Source organism: Ascaphus truei, chromosome 3 (genome assembly GCF_040206685.1).
Source record: "Ascaphus truei isolate aAscTru1 chromosome 3, aAscTru1.hap1, whole genome shotgun sequence".
NCBI classification, from domain to species: Eukaryota; Metazoa; Chordata; class Amphibia; order Anura; family Ascaphidae; genus Ascaphus; species Ascaphus truei.
The window spans coordinates 73,279,339-73,286,434 of record NC_134485.1 but is presented as its reverse complement, the minus strand read 5'-3'; positions in this window follow the sequence as shown (position 1 = coordinate 73,286,434).

The window sequence follows — 7,096 nt, the reverse complement described above, 5'->3', positions numbered from 1 at the left end:
GAGAGAGAGAGTGCGGTCAGAGAGAGTGAGAGTGTGTGAGAGAGTGAGAGTGTCTGAGAGAGACACCAACTGCGCACTGCAACTGTTAGGTATGTATATACCTTAAATGATTCGTATAGGCGCCACAATTTCCTTAAATATAAACAGTGATATACAGATTTAAAATACAAATGTATATAGGATATTACCCGACCGGATACTTCTCAACCTTTCTAGGAAATTTGCTAAGATTTCCCACAGATGCAGTATTTCTTTGGGGTGAGAAGGGAGCGATCCAATCAGGAGCACCTCATGAATAATAAAAACATAAAAAACAATAATAGTGTAGTATGTTAATATATTATTGGCTAGATACAAGTCTTGGCTCTTGAGGATATTCTACTTACAAGATGTAATAAAAAGTTGTGCTTTTATCTGACTCAGTCAGGAGATGTGTGTGTATTGGTCTTCTATTACAGGGTTGTTTGCATTCAAATCTCCATTCGGTTCATGCAAATGAAACAAAACAGATATAGCCCAGTAGTGCAGATGGTAAATACAAAGCGTTTATATATTTAGAGGAATAAGAATAGTACTCACACTAAGTACATTTGTATGTACATGTAAAGGTTTCTTTAGCAAATACTCTATTTGCGGCAGTGTTTTCTCCCAGTCTTCCTCCTATGGTAAAGTGTGTCGCCAGCGACGGCGTCTGACGTCACTTTCGCTTTCGCGGGTGGACCGCATCCGATGAATATTGCTGGCGACGCACTGGAGGAGATTCAGCCTGGGGGTTCTAGCGTCCGGCGTCTTCTCTTGGAGGCAGCTGCAGCTAGTTAGTTGGCTCTACGCGTTTCGCTGACACATGCAGCTTCGTCAGGAGCATAATGACGTCTATTGTTAATGCCTTATATTTATATGAGATCCCCTAATTGGCTTCATATTAACTATGCAAATTAGCTCTCTTGCACATAAAAATTAACCCACAGGTTTGCCTATACATAGGCACACTAGACTCTGTGGTCCAAAACAATATAAAACATGTATTCAATTTTATTAACATTCAATTAGTTATCAAGACAAGAAAAAATGTATTAAAAAACCTCATTTAATAGTATAACTACCTACACTAAAAGAAATATTCAAAATAGTATTATAAATAAATAGGAAATAAAAACATATAAATAATAAAGTACTTATGACATCATGAGTATGGGGGAGAGAGAAGGAAAAGGAGAAAGGTGCATCAGTGATTGATTCAATTAATACAAACAGATCTAGACCACAATTAGGTTTAAAATATGCAGGGGTTAGTTTAAAACATTAATCTAAAATTATTAAAATTCAATCCATTATTTGGATTTAGTATATAAATTAAGTTAAGTCATCCCTTACACATATTTAATAAGCAGTGAATTCATCATTTTTAAATACATAATCTTAAAAACTTCAAGTGATTGGTATAAAATGCATAAAGATAAAGAAATATAAAGGAAAAAATGTAACTTCCATCAAAATAGTAGTGATACAGAAGGAATAATAAAAAAAGTAATAATAACGAAGAGTAACAATAAAAAGGCGTATACAAAAATGTGAAATATATATATAATAATTATGTATGTAAAAAGGGTAAAATCTCAAAATCTGAATTCAGACCGTTTGGAATCAGTGTATTAAGCTTATGAATCCAGTACATTTCTCTTTTGCTAAGATCCACCTCTCTACTACGTCCCCTCCAATGTTGTTTCACATTTTCTATTGCTATAAATCTTAAACTATCGGGGTTGGATTGGTGGTATTTAGCATAATGTTTTGAGATGCTGTGTGTTAAAATTCCCCTTCTTATATTGCTCAAATGCTCAAGGATGCGGGTACGTATTGGTCTAGATGTTTTCCCTACATATTGTAGCCCGCAAGGGCATTGAAGTACATATATCACAAAGTCCGTATAGCAGTTTATATATTGTTTAATATTAAATGTTTCTTTGCTCTTATTACATGTAAAACTGTTTTTTTCCTTCATTTTATGTTGGCAAGCTTTGCATGATATGCATCCATAAAAGCCTGTCAGGGTTTTAAGCCAACTCTGGTTTTCCTCCTTTTTCTTTTTTAATGCGCTTGGCGCTATTAAACTTTTCATATTTTGTGCCTTTTTAAAAATCACTTTTGGGATCTCCGGTAAAATTTCACTTAAAATAGTATCTGATTTTAAAACATGCCAGTGCTTACGTAAAATTTTTCCTATATTTTTTGCTTCTTTGTTAAAAGTTGTTAAAAAAGCTGTATCATAACCATTATTATTTACAATTGAAGACTTATTTTTAGGTTCGAGTAGTTCTTTTCTTTCTAGATTCTTGGCCTTTTTAAATGCTGTGTCTAAAATCTCTTGGCTATATTTCTTCTCTATAAAGCGGTTTTCTAAAATTTTGCACTGGTCATCAAAAATGTGGTCTTCGGTGCAATTTCTACGAAGTCTCCTATATTGACCATAAGGGACTCCGTCCATCCACTGATGGTGGTGACAGCTTGATCTTAAAATGAAATTATTGCAGTCGACATTTTTAAAGTGTGTTTTAGTTTTTATTACTCCTCTTTCTATATAAATGTTTAAATCAAGATACTCTACAGATGATTCGCTTATCGTATGGGTGAATTTAAGATTAAAATTATTTATATTTAAATTTAAAATAAATTGTTCCAAACTTTGTCTATCTCCCTGCCAAATTAAAATGATGTCATCAATGTAGCGCCGCCATAGGACAAGGTTCCCCCCCAGCTCGTCCCCGGACGACCTCATTTAAGCAACCTCATTTAATAGTATAACTACCTACACTAAAAGAAATATTCAAAATAGTATTATAAATAAATAGGAAATAAAAAAACATTTTTAATCTAAGCACATTTGAACTAACTGTACCCCAACAAAATTTAATTTCAAAAGGACTCTCTTTCGCACCAACTGTAGGACCAAGCAATTTTGAACTTTTTTTGGATGCAAATCGTTTTTTACGCAAATTAACTGTTAAAAGATTCTTTCAGAGCAAAAATGTGGAATCACGATTACATACCGTTAATCCCATAAAAGAACCTGACGAGAGTAAATTCAAACATACAACATTAAAAAGCAAGTCAACATTCTACCCTACTTATTACAAAGGAAAACATTTAGAGGTATTTTATGATCTCATTGTGAAAGACTTTGAAAAACTGTCGAAACAAACAAAATTTACAACAAAAAACAATCTTAATAAAGATGAAAGGAAGGCTCTAGAAGAAATTACTAAAAATGAGAATATAGTTATAAAACAAGCCGACAAAGGCGGGGGTACAGTAATAATGAACAGAGATAATTATGTTAAAGAAATTTACCGCCTATTAGGCGATGAAGACACATACGAAATTTTGAGGAAAAATCCAACAGAAAAATTTAACAAGGAGTTAAATATTCTGTTGGAAAGAGGAAGAGATACAGGTATTCTGACAGAATCGGAATATAAATTCCTATATAACAAAACCCCACAAATTCCAATTTTATATATTCTACCTAAAATCCACAAATGTCTCAAAGATCCACCAGGTAGGCCGATAATTTCTGGAATAAATTCACTTACAGCAAATTTATCGGCTTATATTGATAATTTCCTTCAGGAGTATGTAAAAAATATAACTTCATACCTGAAAGATACCACTGACATTATAAAAATTCTGGAAACGGTTGTATGGAAGGAAGATTATTTGTTGGCCACTATTGATGTCAGTTCCTTATATACGTCTATTGCTCATCACCTAGGATTGCAAGCAATTGAATATTTCCTCAAAAATGATCCAGATATACATGATTTACAAACTCAATTTCTCCTGGATGGTATTAAATTCATTTTAGAAAAGAATTTCTTTTTATTTGATAACATCTTTTATGTCCAGAAATGTGGCACCGCCATGGGAACGAGGTTTGCCCCCAGCTACGCAAATCTTTTTATGGGATTTTGGGAGGACCAAACCATCTGGTCCGGGGACGAGCTGGGGGGGAACCTTGTCCTATGGCGGCGCTACATTGATGACATCATTTTAATTTGGCAGGGAGATAGACAAAGTTTGGAACAATTTATTTTAAATTTAAATATAAATAATTTTAATCTTAAATTCACCCATACGATAAGCGAATCATCTGTAGAGTATCTTGATTTAAACATTTATATAGAAAGAGGAGTAATAAAAACTAAAACACACTTTAAAAATGTCGACTGCAATAATTTCATTTTAAGATCAAGCTGTCACCACCATCAGTGGATGGACGGAGTCCCTTATGGTCAATATAGGAGACTTCGTAGAAATTGCACCGAAGACCACATTTTTGATGACCAGTGCAAAATTTTAGAAAACCGCTTTATAGAGAAGAAATATAGCCAAGAGATTTTAGACACAGCATTTAAAAAGGCCAAGAATCTAGAAAGAAAAGAACTACTCGAACCTAAAAATAAGTCTTCAATTGTAAATAATAATGGTTATGATACAGCTTTTTTAACAACTTTTAACAAAGAAGCAAAAAATATAGGAAAAATTTTACGTAAGCACTGGCATGTTTTAAAATCAGATACTATTTTAAGTGAAATTTTACCGGAGATCCCAAAAGTGATTTTTAAAAAGGCACAAAATATGAAAAGTTTAATAGCGCCAAGCGCATTAAAAAAGAAAAAGGAGGAAAACCAGAGTTGGCTTAAAACCCTGACAGGCTTTTATGGATGCATATCATGCAAAGCTTGCCAACATAAAATGAAGGAAAAAAACAGTTTTACATGTAATAAGAGCAAAGAAACATTTAATATTAAACAATATATAAACTGCTATACGGACTTTGTGATATATGTACTTCAATGCCCTTGCGGGCTACAATATGTAGGGAAAACATCTAGACCAATACGTACCCGCATCCTTGAGCATTTGAGCAATATAAGAAGGGGAATTTTAACACACAGCATCTCAAAACATTATGCTAAATACCACCAATCCAACCCCGATAGTTTAAGATTTATAGCAATAGAAAATGTGAAACAACATTGGAGGGGACGTAGTAGAGAGGTGGATCTTAGCAAAAGAGAAATGTACTGGATTCATAAGCTTAATACACTGATTCCAAACGGTCTGAATTCAGATTTTGAGATTTTACCCTTTTTACATACATAATTATTATATATATATTTCACATTTTTGTATACGCCTTTTTATTGTTACTCTTTGTTATTATTACTTTTTTTATTATTCCTTCTGTATCACTACTATTTTGATGGAAGTTACATTTTTTCCTTTATATTTCTTTATCTTTATGCATTTTATACCAATCACTTGAAGTTTTTAAGATTATGTATTTAAAAATGATGAATTCACTGCTTATTAAATATGTGTAAGGGATGACTTAACTTAATTTATATACTAAATCCAAATAATGGATTGAATTTTAATAATTTTAGATTAATGTTTTAAACTAACCCCTGCATATTTTAAACCTAATTGTGGTCTAGATCTGTTTGTATTAATTGAATCAATCACTGATGCACCTTTCTCCTTTTCCTTCTCTCTCCCCCATACTCATGATGTCATAAGTACTTTATTATTTATATGTTTTTATTTCCTATTTATTTATAATACTATTTTGAATATTTCTTTTAGTGTAGGTAGTTATACTATTAAATGAGGTTTTTTAATACATTTTTTCTTGTCTTGATAACTAATTGAATGTTAATAAAATTGAATACATGTTTTATATTGTTTTGGACCACAGAGTCTAGTGTGCCTATGTATAGGCAAACCTGTGGGTTAATTTTTATGTGCAAGAGAGCTAATTTGCATAGTTAATATGAAGCCAATTAGGGGATCTCATATAAATATAAGGCATTAACAATAGACGTCATTATGCTCCTGACGAAGCTGCATGTGTCAGCGAAACGCGTAGAGCCAACTAACTAGCTGCAGCTGCCTCCAAGAGAAGACGCCGGACGCTAGAACCCCCAGGCTGAATCTCCTCCAGTGCGTCGCCAGCAATATTCATCGGATGCGGTCCACCCGCGAAAGCGAAAGTGACGTCAGACGCCGTCGCTGGCGACACACTTTACCATAGGAGGAAGACTGGGAGAAAACACTGCCGCAAATAGAGTATTTGCTAAAGAAACCTTTACATGTACATACAAATGTACTTAGTGTGAGTACTATTCTTATTCCTCTAAATATATAAACGCTTTGTATTTACCATCTGCACTACTGGGCTATATCTGTTTTGTTTCATTTGCATGAACCGAATGGAGATTTGAATGCAAACAACCCTGTAATAGAAGACCAATACACACACATCTCCTGACTGAGTCAGATAAAAGCACAACTTTTTATTACATCTTGTAAGTAGAATATCCTCAAGAGCCAAGACTTGTATCTAGCCAATAATATATTAACATACTACACTATTATTGTTTTTTATGTTTTTATTATTCATGAGGTGCTCCTGATTGGATCGCTCCCTTCTCACCCCAAAGAAATACTGCAGGTATGTATATACACCTTTGTTTTTACTTTGGGCGCCGCGTAAAAATCCTGATCGCCTTGGGGAGCCTTGAACCGAAAAAGTTTGGGAACCACTGCTCTGATTCATTAAACTGCAGTTCTATTAGGAAGTCCTCGGCGCCCTCTGCTGGCAGTAAGCAAGAATGGCATTGTGTGCCTTTTAAAGCTGCAGTTCAAGCTGCCGTTTTTAAAAATATATATATATATATTTGTCCCCATTCAATATGTGCATCAATACAATCTGCACACTGACAAGTGATTAGCTAAGCTGCAGATCGAGCCGTTCTCCTGTAATCAATCGCTTTGCTCAGGGTTATTTAATTCAGCATTGTGGGGGATGTAGTGCTGGAATATTATGTGACTGGGCAGTTACTAGATACAATTGGTTCACTGATAGAGAGAGAGGGCGGGACTCAGGAGCCAGAGCCTATCAGAAGGGGAAGGAAATGCCTATGGAAATTGAAATGCTTCCTACATTAGAAACATTAAAAATGTCTTTAAAACATTCTTTTTATTTTTATTTTTTTAATGTTACAAGTATTTTCTCATAGTACAGAACTGATTT